This window comes from Cibotium barometz, chromosome 36, assembly GCF_041138505.1.
Source record: "Cibotium barometz isolate CiBa-2024 chromosome 36, ASM4113850v1, whole genome shotgun sequence".
In the NCBI taxonomy this organism is placed as follows: Eukaryota; Viridiplantae; Streptophyta; class Polypodiopsida; order Cyatheales; family Cibotiaceae; genus Cibotium; species Cibotium barometz.
Window position 1 is genome coordinate 30397503 of NC_141081.1, and position 20352 is coordinate 30417854.

Genomic DNA, 20352 nt, shown 5'->3' on the forward strand with positions numbered 1-20352 from the left:
AGTGCCTTCAAGACTAGTCTCGATCTAGGCATTGTGTTGGCATAAAGATGTAAAACTCTTGAAAGGCCCCTTTTCACTCTCAGGAAGCTGACCGGAGAAAGAGACCAATCTCTTGATGGGCTTGGTTGAGAGCAACTTGGATTGTCCTTTTTGTGAAGAACGAGAAGGATGCTAAGATGTCCTAAATCTTCTAGGTAATACATGGGACTTGTAGGACGTAATCCGGGATATTTGTTGGTGATCTTACTACAAAGGGTCAGCTGGATTGAGATGTGTCTTTGCTGCGTAATCCAAGAGGACAGCTCCCACAAAGATCCTAACCATGCCATCCCTCTTATAGCTCCACTTCTCCACATAGAGAGAACCACTCTAGTCTAGAGAAGATGCGGCTAAGATGATCTTGCTCTGCTAAGGGTTAGCTGGATTGAGATATGTCTATGCCTAATCCAAGAGGATAGCTCCCACAAAGATGCTAACCATGCCATCCCTATTATAGCTCCACACTTCCAATTAGACAGAACCACTCTAGTCTAGAGAAGATGAGGCGAAGATCAAAGCAAGAGAAAATAAAGCCATGGAAAAGGCATGAAACTTTGGAAGGTGCCAATTGCCTTAGCCTCTAATAAGCTCCTTCAAGACATGCAATCAGGGATGAAAAAGATTGGAGGAGGAGAGAGAGCTTGAGCTCTTGCAAGCACACACATGCTCACACAACAATGGATGGAAGGCTGAAATCTTCTTCTTCTTCTTCTTGTTTTCAAAAGAGTTCTATAAAAGATAAGTGAAAACCAACATAAGTACGAGAGTACTATATACAAGCGGTCCATAATGTGAACATGCTAAATAGGTGAGCTCGCAGGATAAGTATGCTATAACTCGATTGGACTAGGTAGGTGGAGTCTAGCTATAGAATTAATGCCAAAGATCCCATCATCTCAACTACCAAATGCGCTAGTAGCATAAAGGTGAAACGGTCTACTAGGTACATTATGGGTGACAACTCGTGTTGAGCTTGCCATCTCAACACTCCCCCAAGATGGTGATGCTCCATCGTGTCACGATAAAAGCGTGATACAGTGTACATAATATTTGACCAAAATAGTACAAACGTTCAAGAGTACTAATATCCTATGTGAGAATCTCTCTTTAATAATTTTCTTTCATAAAACATTACATTCAACGTAGCCAAATCTAAAAGGTACTCTAGCCTGACATGCAGAAAAAGCAAAGTACTCACAAGTACATAAATAGTACCATTTTTTTTCTTTATGAAAAGAAGTAAAGACCATATTAGGGAGTTTTGAAAAAACCCAATTCCCATTTTGCAAGATCAAAAAATGGGTAGCACCGTGAAGCCTTTTAAGATTTTGTCAAAACCCCCTCATGTGACATATCATTGGAAAGCTCTGGAAGAGTAGGTTCGAAATCCACCTTCTCTGACAACTTTTGAATTTGTATGATTAAGATACACCAAAATGTAGATTGAAAAGAAAATTCCTAAAGTACTTTTTTTTTAGACACCCTTTCATGCTTTCACCCACCATCAGCTATAAATGCTCTAGTCGTGTATAGGTGGAGCAATCACCTAGGCACGTCATGAGTGTCAGCAGCTCGTGTTGATCTTGACATCTCAAAACTCCCCCTTGAGCTAAACTACACATTAGGGGAAATTCGAGCTCCAAATGGGCCCTTTTAGAGCCCATTAAAATAATATAAGGCCAGCCAATGAGAGTGCTTGGATTCTAGATCCATACATCACCACGATGAAAGTACAAGATCTAAGACAAATAGTAAGATTCAATAAGTAGTCTTTGTGTCGCTCAATTTTTTCCTTGCGCAAAAAGTTTTGCTCGGGGATATCTTTGACAATTATTGGCCTATCATGAGGAATTACAATTATTACTTTATAGATCATCTCTTAGATGTCTTAGATGAGATGCTTTCCCTCCTAGAGCAAGACCTTGGAGATTATGTTTCCACATCCATGTAGCAAGTATGGACTTCCATGAGAGGAAGTGGCATGTCGATACCCCCCTCTCCTCATTTAAGGTGTTGCTTTCTATCGCCTCTTACTTCAAGAGGGCATAAATTTAGCCCTCTTTTTGTGAGATTCAAGAGAGTGGCATTGGTTAAACCCTAAAATTCCATATGCCGGCCATGTTGTACCCTTTATTACTTATTCTATTAAACTAGGTAGATAGATCCTTATACAAAAAAATTTGTTGTAGCACACTCAAGAACCTTAACAGTTGAAGTTAGATAGATACTTATGCAGATGCATTTGTTGTAGCACACTTAAGCACCTTAGCAGTTGAAGTTAGTTTTTAGTAATACAGTGAATTTATGAGAGGTAATGGCTATGGTAACCTCATGAATTATGGTGTACATGATAGAAAATGGCATTCTTGTTCTATATGCCTAAAACTTCATTTCACAATAACTCATGTTGGCTCTAGGGAGTGATGATATGGCACACATGGGCTTAAATTTTATAGATCTACGAGAGAGTGCTAGCTCTCTTCCTATAAGATTTCTAGCATTACATTTAGGTCAAATTCCATCCTTGGAGAGTAAGTTATTGCCTCTTATTAATAGAGCATTGAGCTTAGAGCCTATCTAGCATGGCAATGGAGGACAACCTAGCTCTTACCAATATGGTCAATGTTGCCCTTTGAAAAAATCCCTACCATGACACAAACTAAGGCAAGCTAAGAAATAAGTTTTGATGTTGATGGATTTATTTGATGTTACAAATGTGTACATGTAAATAAATCACCCTCTAGGCTTTTTGTAGAGTTGTGTGTAGAGTCATTTACTTGTTTTGGGACCAATCCAAAATAGTAATGAGTATCCTATGGCGGCACAATCACAAATTGAGAAGCCCTAAAATAAAAGCACCTAATAAAATGTCATTTTTCATTCAGATATTCAAAATATAAAGTCATTCTTGATATAACATCTGTCAATCGCATTATTAAATTAGATATATTATATAAGCAGGTTGCTTAGAAATAAACTCACTTGATCTTGGACCTTTTCTTGATATCATTATGAAACTAGCTCTTGGGATTGGTGTCAATCTCAAGAGAAAAGCCTTTTATTTCCACCAATACGCCGTGAGGATTGCTTGTGGGTCTCTTCCAACTCCTTATATCTTGAGATTTTACTTGACCTCAAGGGACAAGGTTCATTATATCATGAGGAACATTGTGTGTCTAACCTACCAACCATGAGCATCTAGGTAGCCAAATTTGTTTTAAAATAGAGTGATGGGGTACATTCTAAGGAGAGGGGGAGCATGGACCTTAGAACAAAATGTTTGCTAAGGTTATAAAGATATCACTATGGTGATGTTATGAAGTATATAATGAAGCGATGTAAATGAATAGAAGCCATTGACTAGAAGCTAGATTCCCTAGAACTAGGCACCTACTACAATTGGGACTGGAGATTCCACAAAGTCTTCAATTAGCATTAAAATCAAGGGGGTCAATGCTGTATGATTTAGGGTTATATTAGGCAAGTTATTAAGCTAGTCCATGGGCTTATGATGATGTACTTGATCCCATTTAAAGGCTACCCATGTGATGGAAATGTGTGTGTCGGATAAAATATCTTGCCTTTTTATTATCTTCTTATTTGTGTTACCAAAATGCTGAGTCTAATCTTTTCTATCAACCGTAATCAACTCCCAACCTAGATTTCAAATTGGTATCAGGTCAAACCATAATCCCTTTGCCATATATACACTCTAAGGTTGCTAAATTAGCAAAATCATAGAGTATTGATTTGAGTCTTGATTATCTCACTTATCCTATTTTTCCCTCTTTTCATCCATTCTGACAAATGAGCTCAAACCAAGTGGTTTGAAGACTTCGACAGGAAGTTTCAGCTTTACACAAGCCCATAACAGCAAGAAAACCATTATCTACAACTCACATCAGGCAATCAAAGAAAATTAAATCAACTTGGGAGTGGTTTTTTTCTAGCATGAAATGGAAATGAGCTCAACTTCTAGATCCAATTTCTAACTTTTCCACTTTCCAACCATAGAATCCAATTAAAGTCATTGCTTCCTCAGCGTACCTATGGCATTATCGGCAAACAACCAGAACGCTCACCACCTGCTCACTCAGGGGCCTTTTCAATAGTTCTTCCTAGCCCATAGTACCTAGGAGTTTAATCACATAAAAACCATATGGACTCTCAGTTGGAGATCAGCAAGATCAACCAACAAGATTCATGTAAAAAGAGCTGTGAACTCATCCATTGAAGACCAGCAAGGCCAATCAACCAGATCCATGCCCGTGTTCAGAAAATAGCTCTAACTCATTTTTCTTCCTCGTCGCATGCGTGGGTATCATGGGAGCCAACCTAGAGCCCCAAGCACCGTATGGTCATAGGTTCCTTCTTCGCAGGTCACCTAACGCTTCACTCATAGGCCGCTTCCTTTGTCCCTCATCCACCGTATCGGAAGCTCACCATCATTTTAATCAAACTGAGGCTAGTCACAAGACCTCGACCGATCTTGCCACGTGAGACGTCCTTCATTGACTCTCCATCATCTTTTCACTTAGGTCCTCACGACCTTATTTGACAAGATAGTCAAAATGCTTCCCCAACATTTTTGACATAAAACAATCTTTAAAAACATGTCTCATATACAAGCTTCCATCTTTCCACATCATTCCATGTCATTTCTCATCATTCCACATTCTTCTACTTCAATTCACATCGCATCATTCCAATTCCATTTACATTGTTCTATATCCATTCACATCATTCCTACATCCACTTACATCCATTCAGATCATTCTTACATCCACTTGCATCCATTCACATCATTCTTACATCCATTCACATCATTCCTATATCCACTCACATCCATTCACATCATTCCTACATCCATTCACATCATCCTACATTCATTCACATCATTCCTACATCCATTCACACATTTCCTATATCCATTCACATCCATCCACATTATCCTACATCCATTCACATCATTCCTACATCCATTCACATCATTCCTACATTTATTCACATCCATTCACATCATTTCTATTTCTGATTAAGAATTATCCATGTTTTCTCGATGCATTCATATGAATGTTTTCACATTCCTTCTCAAATTTCTCAAAATAAAATATGCTCAATATTCTTATTTTTGAATAAAAGATTCATGGAATTTACAAAATCAATTATACCCATATATACTCTTTTAGTATAAACACTAATCCATTTATCTAAATGAAAAATTTCCATAATTCTCATAAATTGAATGATTCTATATAATTTGTGCATAATCTTCTTTATTTTTTTGAATATTGAATAATGCTCAAAACTTCACTTTTAGAATAAGATTTATTTATGCATGTACATATATATAGATAAATATAACAAAAATTTCTTCTTTCTCTATTTAAACAATTATGCAAAATACTATAAAATGATTTTTCATAAATATAACAAAAATCATTCTTTTAGCATAAAAATGTCTATGCCTAGAATATGATGGGAATTCCTCTTTTTGCTTTATTAAATTTATGCATAAAAATAAGATTTATCTTTTTTCTGGAAAATTTTGCCATAGCTTTGCTGCAACTTCTGAGAAAGTTTAATTTTAGAACTTTAAATGAATATTCATAATTGAAATATGATAAGAACTCCTCTTTTAAACTAAAATTTATTTATGTATACATAACTTATAATTATAATCATAATTACAAGCATAATTATAATTAAATCTCTTGATTATTCTTAAATATCCATTTCTCATTTCCAAAAATGTTAGCATAACCCTCTTTCAACTTAAAATAAATTAATATGACTTTTCTTAATCATAAAAAAGCTTAAAGAAATTATTTACCATTATTAACTATATTAAAATCATAAAAATATCTAATCTTTTTCTCTAGCTTTTCAAGCCTAGAGTTTTGTTTAAGATAATGGGTTTATCATTAAGAACCATCCTTCTAACAAGGATCTAACCATAAAGATGATTAATCTTTACAAAAAGAGAGATTTAAATATAAAAATACTAATTAAGCATAAAGATTAAAATTAAACCATTTAAACATTATGAATCATTGGAAAGCTTGATTTTAAGAAAAAACCATTTAATTGAAAGCTTCCCAAGCATTAGAGGGGTTGGGAAGGAGATAACCATTGAGAAGATAGAGAAACCATTGGATTAAGCCTTACCTTTGATTTTGGCTTGATTATTTAAAGAAAGAAGTGAAGCCCACAAAGAAAGCTTTGGCCACCAAGTTGGGGAGGGTAATCTCTAAGAGACGATGGAGAATTGTGAAGCTCCAAAGCTTCCAAAAGTAGAGGCAAAATAGAGGGATAATAAAATTACACTAAAATGAAGATAATACTGGCAACTCAAAGATGAAAATACAAAGGAATGAGGGTCTATTCATAGGTGAGGGAGGCCACTAACCAAGTCCAACTGGGATCTAGAGGCTTGCAGCTTCAGTTTGATCCATTTTGGATAATTTCTGCGATTTGGCTCACTTTTTGATCCAGTTTGCAGGAGGAGAGTGGAGAGATATAAATATCTCATTTTTTGAATTAAAAATGCAAGGCAATGATGAAAAAAAGGCACCTCCTTCATGAGCCCTTTCCTTCCTTACTGAGGTGTCGAAAATTGATTTTTTTACTAATAAACCCAGTACTTGGTCAACTCTTCATCTTATGTGAGCATTTACTCATTTTTGGGATATTTTCTTTTATTCTTTGTATTTTTGTCATCCCAACACTTGGATTAATCCTTTTGGCCCTTTAGAACCTTATTTGGACCTTAATAATTTTTTTTTGAAAATGTGGACCCTTAGGCTAAGGTCTCCAATACATATAGTCAGCTAATTTCTAATGCACATTGGAAAATTCTTTTTGAACTTCTGTTTGAGGGGAATTCATCTTAGATTTTAGGAGAAACTTTGTATCCAAAAACATCTCAAATTTGTGATATCTCTCTTTATAACATTTTCATTCTCTAGACCAAGACAAGCGAAAACAATGTTTTCTTGTATTCTGAATTGGGGGATGATTATAGAAACTGAAGGGGAGGTTGTTACACCTTTATATCTCCAAAGCTAGAGGGAGGATTCTTACAGGAAGCATCCAAGAAGCTAGCCAACATTCTTTCAATAAAAAAATTCATTTTCCTATAACGGGATCACAATGGTGTGGACTAGTAATCCAATTAATATCATAGCTTGCGGGCTATCCTAACACATAGTTTGGAAATACATTGGGGGTGGATGCAAGGTGAGGGTACTCACTTTCGTCCACTCTCTCTAATATTGGGACATCCCCGCATCTTGGGTGGAGTACCTCTATCATGATATCACCATATCAAATAAAACACGACACGTGCCTCCCCAACCTAAAGCGACATATCTCAAACGAGATACCAACTAATGCCACGCTAGCCGGTCGGGGTTCCAGTCATCATCCATGTCACCAATACAGGTCACTGCCACCACACTATCTCGATCGAGATATTCATGCCACTCAGATCCACATCAATGCCATGGTGTATCCCCCTAGGCACATTGCTCAAATGTACATTCACCATATTTGACCAGCCCATCTCCACCATCCACATATCTTAAACGAGATATTTAAATAAAATCTCGACCATTGAAATACATCGTTCGAGGTATAGAGATGCAATCTCATCCGTCCACATATCTCGTTCGAGGTATAGAGATGAAATCGAGACCGTTTAAAAACCTCGAATGAGGTTTATCTACAAAATCTGATCCATCCATTCGCGCACATTTGAAGATGTGATCCCAACCATTTATTAAATGAATCTCGACCGTCAAACATATCTCAATCGTGGTAATGACTTAAAATCTAAGCCGTCTATGTACCTCAAACGAGAAATTGAATTCAAATCTCAACCGTCGCCAACTCTAAAATTAAGTGCGTATCTTCGCTGTTTGCCTCACTAACCCTTAAATCCAGAGCATACATCTTGCAAACCCTAAAGTGCATGATGTCACCGAACCTCGTTCGAGGTTATAAAACCGAAAAACTTTTTTTTTGGCCTCATTGTCAGAAGTCGTTTTCACTCTTCTTACTCTCTTGATTTGGATTAGCATTAGTGGGCCCATTAGCATTGTCTTATAGCTTCATTAGTGCTACTTAGCACTAAGCATTGGACCTTTGTGTTAGGCTTAGGTTTTAGCATGGAGTCACGCGAGGAGGGCCACGAGGAGGGCCGCAAGTGTATTGTGGACCTCATCACAGAGATAGACCTATCCGTAGGAGTGTTAGAGACACACCGTCTACATTACATATCATGGCAGACTTGGAGGCGATGCTTTCGTCCCTTCGTAGCCATATTGTTTATGTAGATGAGTGGATAGCCCACCATCGCATTGCTCCTGTGTCACATGGCTTGACATATCGTCCGGTCTGTGATCTTGGTCCGGGATGGAGCCTACTTAGATCTTTTCCTCGATAGTCGTGGGATGAGGCATGGGGTGGGCAAGCCCCTTACTATTACGCAGTGTTCGCATCCTCGTATCGGCACATATCTATAGTCGATATGTTGCCACATATGAGGATGCCGAACAACTGCCAGATTTCCATATACTTTGCAATGCAATTATATGTAGAGTTGTTATAGGGGAGGAGGTGGATTATACTAGCCATCGGCCTGGTGGTGGTGCTAGCCGAGGCCGTCTCTAGGACCAAGGTAGGTGGCCTCCACCAACCCTTCGTGTAGCTCCAACAGATCCGCCGATGTTTGTGCCTATGTCGATTGTCGAGCCTCTTGGCACCCAGGTTGGCATCGACGTACGGAGTACCACGGAGAGCATCCAGCACGTGGTGCGCTTGTTTTCACGATCGATACCAATGACAGATGTCGAGGTTTACATACTTATTACTTCTTAAGTTTTTTTAGTCATTTATTTACATGTTTATATGTACTTTTCTATATTTTTACATGAGCGGCATGGTTGATTGTGTCATGTAGGGTCCCACACCTACCACACTGAGAGACTCACTCAGGAGTTGGTAGAGGCCAGAGCAGAGATTGACCGCCTTAGAGCTGCATTAAAGACGACAGAGACAGCTACTATAGAGGCATGGCATGTGAGAGACTATGACATCCAGCAGGTAGGTTTCTCTTGCACGTAAAAGCGATAATTAAGGTCCTAAGTTATAAATTTCTTTAAGTAATACCTAATGAGAGAGACTAATCAATTATTTTTATGCTTTACTTTTTGCGTAGGCTCGGACTGAGGTAGAGAGTTCTGGAGCTGAGGCGCAGCAACACATGATTATGGAGCAGATTGCACAGCATAGGACAGAGCCAATGATGCTACATGTTCGAGAGCTCCGACGATTTTCATTGGGTTGCTGTTGATAGTGACTAAAAGTAGACTAGCTGGGTTAGCTCACTTATATTGTACTTAGATTTATGGGCAGTGACTAACCTCAGACTAGCTGGGGTAGCTCATTTTCATTATGCCTTGATCTTTTGAGTTAATGGCTAAACCCAGAGTAGTTGGGTTAGCTCACATTCTGATGTACTTATTTGATGCTTATATCATTATGAGTTTTTTCATTATTGAGTATCATTACATTTTAGTTGATGTTCTTGGTTTTTTTATTTTTTATTAGCGCCCACTGCAGATTTTTTATTAGCGCCTACTACGGATTTTTCAAGTCTCTTGGTGCTTAAGAGGCCATGGAAAATCTGGACCTTCCCCATACCATCATACCCAAACATGCTTCGATAGGGACTAAGCTTTGCAAGCATGTGGGGGGGACCCGCCCCCATATGCTTGCAAAGTTTGGTCACAATCGGAGCATGTTCTTGGTTTTTTTATTTTTTATTAGCGCCCAGTGCGGATTTTTCAAGTCTCTTGGTGCTTAAGAGGCCATGGAAAATCCGGGCCTCTTGGTGGTTAAGAGGTCACGGAAAATCCTGGCCTTCCCCATACCATTATACCTAAACATGCGCCGATGGGGACCAAACTTTGCAAGCATGTGGGGGGTCCACCCCCACATGCTTGCAAACTTTGGTCACAATCGGAGCATGTTTGGATTAGAAATTAGCGCCTAGTGTGGATTTTTCAAGTCTTGGTGTGCTTAAGAGGCCATGGAAAATCCAGGACTTTCCCATACCGTCATATCCAAACATGCTCTAAAGGGGACCAAACTTTTCAAGCATGTGGGGGGGAGGGGGGGCACCCCCACATGCTCGCAAAGTTTGGTCACAATCGGAGCATGTTTGGATTGGTAATTAACGCCCAGTGCAGATTTTTCAAGTCTCTTGGTGCTTAATAGGCCATGGAAAATCTAGGCCTTCCCCATACCATCGTACCCAAACATGGGGACCAAAATTTGCAAGCATGTGGGGGTGGTCCCCTCCAACATGCTTGCAAAGTTTGGTCATGATTAGAGCATGTTCGCGTTAGTAATTAGCGCCCAGTGCAGATTTTTCAAGTCTCTTGGTACTTAAGAGGCCATGGAAAATCCGGGCCTTTCCTATACCTTCATACCAAAACATGCTCCGATGGGGACCAAACTTTGCAAGCATGTGGGGGGGACACACCCCACATGCTTGCAAAGTTTGGTCACCAATCAGAGCATGTTTGGATTAGTAATTAGCACCCAGTGTGGATTTTTGAAGTCTCTTGGTTTTAAGAGGCCATGGAAAATCCGGGCCTTCCCCATACCATCGTACCCAGACATGCTTCGATGGGGACCAAACTTTTCAAGCATGTGGGGGGGAGGCTACCCCCACATGCTTGTTGCAAAGTTTGGTCATGATCGGAGCATGTTCGGGTTAGTAATTAGCGCCTAGTGCTTGCAAAGTTTGGTGATTTTCAACAAACAATATGGTGATGGTGATTTTCAATAAACGATATGATAGCCAAAGTGTTAAAAAATCAAAAAACCATGAACATCAACTAAAATGAAATGATCCTCAATAATGCGAAAACTCATAGTGATATAAATATCAACTAAGTACATTAGAATGTGAGCTAACATAGCCACTCTGGGTTTTAGCCACTAACTCAAAAGATCAAGGTATTTTGAAAATGAGCTACCCCGGCTATTCTGAGATTAGTCACTCCCAAAAAATCTAAATACAATGTAAGTAGGCTAACCCAGCTAGTCTAAGTTTAGTCACTACTATCAAGATAGAGATCTAGTCAGCAGCACTATCTCTAGCTCTCAACTTCTCTAGAATGCTCTCATGGTCATCCACTCACAGCCGAAAACAAGGACGAGAACTGTGTTTTTGGCTCTATACCTCGATCAAGAGTGAGCCTGATAGCAACCACTAGATGAGAGAACTGAAATGCCTCTAGCTCCCACTTCCACTACTACTGGTGGAACTCAAGACTCCCCCGATGAAGTCGAATCTGCTGGTAGAACCGGTCTGCCACAATCATGTTATGGGCGTCAAAAGAAAACCCATGATCATCCACTGTATCCTGGTCAAGGATGCACTTTGGCTTAGTGCAACTCATCAGATAGTAGTCTACTCCCTCGCTATTTCCCTCACCAAGCAATAATAGCAAATACATCACCCTCCTGTAGTAAATCTGTCAAGTCATCATAGCTGACCATGAACGCAGGACGTGTGTGTTCATCGGACAACACTGGTGGATGTGAAGGATGCTCGAGAGAGAGGAATTTCTATATCCATGCATCTGCCCATCCTCTCGAGGCACAGTGTGACCAATCGCCATCCATACATGCTCCACAGAAGCATGCAAACCGTCGTGTGTAAATCGTGGGGACCGCCATGCACGTGCTCGTGATGGAATGTAAGCCCAAGGTGCCAGGTACTGTGTCACAATCATGGGAGGCTCTACGGTCAATCATGCTACCATCCACATGCCAAAAAAATCTCTTGACAATCCGAGCATCACGTTTGGGATACGATGATGCTGCACTCCCACACAAATGTGGGGAGCACCACTCGACTACGCGGCCCGCATCTGTGAACTGCTCAGCATCCTGCCGCCGCAGCTCATGATGCCTCAAGGCACGTTTCACACATGCGCCCGCACCATAATGCTCTCCCTTCCTGTGACCAGTCTCAAAGGATGACCAAATCACTGGGATACTAGACTGCACATGCCACCTATAAATCCATGAAACAAAGTCTTAGTTATTGTTTTCTTTAAGATGTTCTAGTGAATTTAGTTTAATTGCGAATATAAGAGAACCATAAGTACTACCCGTAGAGCCAATAGAATTGTCAACGACTTGAACTGTGCGCCATAACCATCCGACCAAACCCATCGCTGGCCACGTATGATCCGACAATCTCATGGAGACGAAAACAGTGTTGCACAAAATGTGCATCATGTGAACGATCATCGTCCACTGAAATGTGGACCATAATAGCACCCTGGTGAGGTAAGCAATAGAGACGATTAGGACAAAAAAAATCAAATAAGTAATATAGCTCAAACAAAAAAAAAATTATGAAATATAACCATTACCTGCTCTGAGAAGTAATACTCAGATTGTATCTCTTGAAAAGGTGTGAAGGTGTAGTTCTCTACAAATTCAATCACAGAGACGACCACACCAATAGGAAACTCTACCAGGCATGCTCGGAACTGACGATCCTGCCACTTGGCACAATGACTGTGCCGTATATAGGGATAGATCTGCTCGCTAAATGTGGCTATGAAGTGACAACGTGATGTATGTTTGTCCACGAGCTGCAACTTCCTGGACTGTCCACCACTCTGGAGCTGGTGTGTCACATACTCATAACGTTGCCATGGCACTATCTCTTGGTCACTTGCATCAAGATCTACCATCTGTAGATGTGCAAGTGAACCACATGATGTGCAATTTCTCTCCACACAAGGGATCCTATGGAACTGGGCATCTTCCGTGCGTGCACACAAGAGAGTGGATGAAATCACGAGGACTACGAGGCAACTCTCTATGTCCACTAAGAGAACGGAACACATCATAAAAAAGTTTGAACTCAACATGGTAGCGACAACATGTGTCACGCTGACGTGAGTACCTCACAAACCAAGGCTTACACCCCTCAAATGACCTTTGCCCAATTTTAAGCTCTCGATACGATGCCACAAACTGAGAATACAACTCTGTTTGGGTCATTTCAAGAAAGCAAGCACCGTGCTCAATGAACACTCCTCTTGTCACTCTCTTACGCAAAGCTTTCTTGAAAATCGTGAGGCACGACAATTCTCCTCCCAAAAACTTTCTATCAAGGCTCTAGTGGTTTCATCTAGTAGGCGATCATGCCTAGCTACATGACCACTACTCGCCCACAAAGCACCAACCTCATTGGCATCTAAACTTTGTCATCTAATAGACCCAACTCTAAGTGCATGTGGTGCTATGGAAAGGATGCAAGATGTGGCACTCACCTTACCCTTCATTTGGGAGCTACTTATGGCTGTCACAATTGCCCGTCGAGCAGCCAAAGCGTCCGCAGAGTTCCTCTTCTTGTTAACTATATAGGAATGACGAACACTTTGTAGCACCGCCATGCCAGCTCTCCTCTCTCTTCGTCCAATGTTGAAAAGCGCCCTGTAGTTGGCCATGTTGGGCAGATCGATCAAAGCATCAAGCACGCATGCCTGTGATGAAGGCGTGAGGTCTTTGAAATAGGAATGGAAGATTGCATGGGCACGATGATGTGCCGCTGACTTTGATAGTTCTTTCCTATCCACACGATGGGCGCCCACCAAAGGAGGGGGGTGGTTTCATGTTGTGGAAGAGAAGGGGGCTCAGGAAGGGTGGGTTCATGTGGATTATCTAAACTAAGGGGTAGTTAGTGGGGGGAAAAAGGGCGGAGGGAGAGGAAGTGGAAGAGGAGGAGCAAGGCTTGGATCATTGCCAAGGGAAGGTGCTGCTCGTTGAGGTGCTCTCTACTCTCTCTTTCTCTCAAGAGCTACCCTTTTCCTCTCCTCCTCTTGAACTTGGTGGACGGGGGGGAGTCTAGTCCTATCACATTTCTGACTCCTACGACTTTGAGAACCCATTCTCAAGGAAGCTAAGAGAGTAAAAATTATGAAGGCTCAATGACGGGATAGTACTAGAGATAAGTGTGGGATAGTACTAGAGATGTGTGATTATATAGGAAAAATAAGTTATCCACTTCAAATCTCATTGGATTTCCTATCTAAGATTGATTGGATAATTAAGATAAACATAAAGATAATTAAAGATAAACTATTTTCACTTAAAAATCAATATTATTAATAATATTTATAAACAAGTCTAAATATTTATCATTACTAGATATATAAATATATCTTTTATTTTATAATTATAAAATTATATTTTTTTATAATATGTTTTTTTAAAATTTAATTCAAAAGTGTATTCTACATAAAATATTTTCAAGAAATATTAAATTTATTTTTTTTAAATTGAATAACATAAACTTTAAAAATAATATTATTGATCTAATTCTAAAATATAATCCTTTAAAATTAGTGTTTTTAAATTCTTTTATTTAATAAGTTATATATATTTTATTATTTAAAATTTTATATTCTATTTCTCTAAATTACTAAATTAACTTTTTCAAAAATATGTTTTTGAAAAAAAATGGGGAGGTGGGAAGGAGGTGCCATGTGTCACATGCATGCATAACACGTGGCATTCTCTTGACATGTGGCACTATTATGGCTTATGTGACAATTCCATGATGTGGCATGCCATGTCACCAAGTGCGAGGTGGCAAGAAGATGTCACAACCATTCATATCATTCTTACATCCATTCAAATCATTTTTACATCTGCTCACATCATTCCTACATCCACTCACATCCATTCACATCATTCCTACATCCACTCACATCCATTCACATTATTCCTACATCCATTCACATCACCCTACATCCATTAATCATTCCTATATCCATTCACATCCATCCACATCATCCTACATCCATTCACGTCATTCCTACATCTATTCACATCCATTCACATCATCCTACATCCATTCAGATCATTCCTACATCTATTCACATCCATTCACATCATTCTTATTTCTGATTAAGAATTATCCATGTTTTCTCGATGCATTCATATGAATATTTTCACATTCCTTCTCAAATTTCTCAAAATAAAATATGCTCAATATTCTTCTTTTTGAATAAAAGATTCATGGAATTTACAAAATCAATTATACCCATATTCACTCTTTTAGTATAAACACTAATCCATTCATCTAAATGAATCATTTTCATAATTCTCATAAATTGAATGATTCTATAAAATTTATGCATAATCTTCTTCTTTTTTTTGAGTATTGAATAATGCTCAAAACTCCACTTTTAGCATAAAATTTATTTATGCATGTACATATATATAGATAAATATAACAAAAACTCCTCTTTTCTCTATTTAAATATTTATGGATAAATACTATAAAAGTATTTTTCATTAATATAACAAAAATCATTCTTTTAGCATAAAAATGTCTATGCCTAGAATATGATGGGAATTCCTCTTTTTGCTTATTAAATTTATGCATTAAAATAAGATTTATCTTTTTTCTGAAAAATTTTACCATAGCTTCACTACAACTTCAGAGAATGTTTAATTTTCTAACTTTAAAAGAATATTCATAATTGAAATACGATAAGAACTCTTTTAAACTAAAATTTATTTATGTATACATAACATAATTATAATCATAATTATAATTACATCTCTTGATTATTCTTAAATATCCATTCCTCATTTCCAAAAAATTTAGCATAATCATCTTCAACCTAAAATAAATTATTATGATTTTATTAATCATAAACAAGCTTAAAGAAATTAATCATCATTTTTAACTATATTAAAATCATAAAAATATCTAATCTTTTTCTCTAGCTTGTCAAGCCTAGAGTTTTGTTTAAGATAATAGGTTTATCATTAAGAACCATCCTTCAAACAAGGATCTAACCATAAAGATGATTAATCTTTCCAAAAAGAGAGATTTAAATATAAAAACACTAATTAAGCATAAAGATTAGAAATAAACCATTTAAACATTATGAATCATTAGAAAGCTTGATTTTAACAAAAACCATTTAATTGAAAGCCTCCCAAGGATTAGAGGGTTTGGGAAGGAGATAACACTTGAGAAGATAAAAAAACCATTGGATTACGGCTTACCTTTGATTCTTTAAAGAAAGAAGTGAAGCCCACAAAGAAAGCTTTGGCCACCAAGTTGGGGAGGGTAATCTCCAAGAGAGGATGGAGAATTGTGAAACTCCAAAGCTTCCAAAAGTAGAGGCAAAATAGAGAGATAATAGAATTACACTAAAATGAAGATAATACTGGCATGTAATTACACTAAAATGAAGATAATACTGGCATGTAATTACTCAAAGATGAAAATACAAAGGAATGAGGGTCTATTTATAGGTGAGGAAGGCTTCAGTTTAATGACCTATTTTGGATAATTTGTGGACCAGTTTGGCTCACTTTTTGATCCAGTTTGCGGAGGGAGGAGAGATATAAATATCTCATTTTTTGAATTAAATATGCAAGGCAATGATGAAAAAAAGGTGCCTCCTTCATGAGCCCTTTCCTTCCTTACTGAGGTGTCAAAAATTGATTTATTTTACTAATAAACCTTAAATTTTTTTTATAAGTAATAAACCAGTACTTGGTCAACTCTTCATCTTATGTGAGCATTTACTCATTTTTGGGGTATTTTATTTTATTCTTTGTATTTTTGTTGTCCCAACACTTGGATTAATCCTATTGGTCCTTTAGAACCTTATTTGGACCTTAATCGAAAGTTTCTGAAAATGTGGACCCTTAGGCTAAGATCTCCAATACATATATTCAGTTACTTTCTAATACACATTAGAAAATTATTTTTTGAATTTCTGTTTCAGGGAAATTCATCTTAGATTTTAGGAGAAATTTTGTATCCAAAAATATCTCAAATTTGTATTATCTCTCTTTATAACATTTTCTCTCTCTAGGCCAAAACAAGGGAAAACAATGTTTTCTTGTACTCTGAATTGGGGGATGATTACAGAAACTAAAGGGAAGGTACTTACACCTTTATATCTCCAAAGCTCGAGGGAGGAACCTTACACGAAGCATCCAAGAAGCTAGCCAACATTCATTCATAACACCATAACAAACCTAAAATAAAAAATTTCATTTTCCTATAATGGGATCACAATGGTGTGGACTAGTAATCCAATTAATATCATAGCTTGCGGCCTATCCTAACACATAGTTTGGAAATACATCCTTCAATTATCTATACCCCTCCTTCAATTTCCATTATCACTTGAACAAAGGCGGAAAGTGAAGGCTAGAGATTCGCCTCTATCTTTTGTCAACTTTTATGCCAATACTAGAAAACACATAACAATTCACTTGTTTGTGAAAGGAGAGTTTTTACAAGGTTGTAAATTTTTATTCCCCATTTCCAAGTTCTTAAAGTTTTTAGAATCAGCTTGGAATTGATAAAGATGAATTGTGTTGTCACTGCAACTGTTGGCATAGCACATTTAGAAGCTCAAAAGGAAAGCTTGAATGAAAGGAGGAAACTAGATCCACACTTCAACATGACCATCTTTGTCGAGAGAACCATCTTTCTAATGAATTCAAATCCTAATTTATGCCATTTTGCTTGATTTATCTTATAGTATTTGTATAAAAATAAGAAGATATGCAACTTTGACTTGCATGAGATAGAAACGTTAATCACACTTACTTTTTCTTTGTAGGATGATGACATGCTATACGGAATGGCTTTTTTTTTCTTTTGCTTCACTTTTATACAGTAAACAACTAGATTTTCCTCCCCATGCTGGATACCCACCACAACAACATGCTAAAGTTCTTCTTTTATTATTTTATTGATATATCTTCTTTTATTCTTTCATGGATAGAGTAGCCCTCGCCTTTGAGGAGTCTTATGACAAGATGGTCACCTATAGCTTTTGCACAATAAGTGAAGGGGTTTCTTTTGGTGCATACAATTGGTTTATACACAAGCTTCCTTTATAACAAAAACTCCTCTTTTCTCTATTTATATATTTATGGGGATAAATATTTATGGGGATAAATACTATAAAAGTATTTTTCATTAATATAACAAAAATCATTCTTTTAGCATAAAAAATATCTATGCCTAGAATATGATGGGAATTCCTCTTTTTGCTTATTAAATTTATGCATAAAAATAAGATGAATATGATGGAAATTGCACTTTTTGCTTATTAAATTTATGCATAAAAATAAGATTTATCTTTTTTCTGGAAAATTTTTCCATAGCTTCGCTGCAACTTCTGAGAATGTTTAATTTTCTAACTTTAAAAGAATATTCATAATTGAAATACGATAAGAACTCCTCTTTTAAACTAAAATTTATTTATGTATACATAACATAATTATAATCATAATTATAATTACATCTCTTGACTATTCTTAAATATCCATTCCTCATTTCCAAAAAATTTAGCATAACCATCTTCAACTTAAAATAATTTAATATGATTTTATTAATCATAAACAAGCTTAAAGAAATTAATCATCATTTTTAACTATATTAAAATCATAAAAATATCTAATCTTTTTTTCTAGCTTGTCAAGCCTAGAGTTTTGTTTAAGATAATGGGTTTATCATTAAGAACCATCCTTCTAACAAGGATCTAACCATAAAGATGATTAATCTTTCCAAAAAGAGAGATTTAAATATAAAAATACTAATTAAGCATAAAGATTAGAATTAAACCATTTAAACATTATGAATCATTAGAAAGCTTGATTTCAAGAAAAAACCATTTAATTGAAAGCCTCCCAAGCATTAGAGGGGTTGGGAAGGAGATAACCATTGAGAAGATAGAAAAACCATTGGATTAAAGCTTACCTTTGATTTTGGCTTGATTCTTTAAAGAAAGAAGTGAAGCCCACAAGGAAAGCTTTGGCCACCAAGTTGGGGAGGGTAATCTCCAAGAGAGGATGGAGAATTGTGAAACTCCAAAGCTTCCAAAAGTAGAGGCAAAATAGAGGGATAATAGAATTACACTAAAATGAAGATAATACTGGCATGTTATTACTCAAAGATGAAAATACAAAGGAATGAGGGTCTTTTTATAGGTGAGGGAGGCCACTTACCAAGTCCAACTGGGACCTAGGGGCTTCCAGCTTCACTTTGACCTATTTTGGATAATTTGTGGACCAGTTTGGCTCACTTTTTGATCCAGTTTGCGGAGGGAGGAGAGATATAAATATCTCAATTTTTGAATTAAAAATGCAAGGTAATGATGAAAAAAAGGCGCCTTCTTCATGAGCCCTTTCCTTCCTTGCTGAGGTGTCAAAAATTGATTTATTTTACTAATAAATCTTAATTTTTAAGTAATAAACCCAGTACTTGGTCAACTCTTCATCTTATGTGAGCATTTACTCATTTTTTGGGTATTTTATTTTATTCTTTGTATTTTTGTTATCCCAACACTTGGATTAATCCTATTGGCCCTTTAGAACCTTATTTGGACCTTAATCGAAAGTTTCCGAAAATGTGGACCCTTAGGCTAAGATCTCCAATACATATATTCAGTTAATTTCTAATACACATTAGAAAAAAAAAATTTGAACTTCTGTTTCAGAGAAATTCATCTTAGATTTTAGGAGAAATTTTGTATCCAAAAATATCTCAAATTTGTATTATCTCTCTCTATAACATTTTCTCTCTCTAGGCCAAAACAAGGGAAAACAATGTTTTCTTGTACTCTGAATTGGGGGATGATTACAGAAACTAAAGGGAAGGTACTTACACCTTTATATCTTTAAAGCTCGAGGGAGGAACCTTACAGGAAGCATCCAAGAAGCTAGTCAACATTCATTCATGATCAATTCTCCACCATAACAAACCTAAAATAAAAAAATTCATTTTCCTATAATGGGATCACAATGGTGTGCATTAGTAATCCAATTAATATCGTAGCTTGCGGGCTATCCTAACACATAGTTTGGAAATACATCCTTCAATTATCTATACCCCTCCTTCAATTTCCATTATCACTTGAACAAAGGCGAAAAGTGAAGGCTAGAGATTGGCCTCTATCTTTCGTCAACTTTTATGCCAATACGAGAAAACACATAACAATTCACTTGTTTGTGAAAGGAGTGTTTTTACAAGGTTGTAAATTTTTTTTCCCCATTTCCAAGCTCTTAAAGTTTTTAGAATCACCTTGGAATTGATAAAGATGAATTGTGTTGTCACTCCAACTGTTGGCATCCCACATTTAGAAGCTCAAAGGGAAAGCTTGAATGAAAGGAGGAAACTAGATCCACACTTCAACATGACCATCTTTGTCGAGAGAACCATCTTTC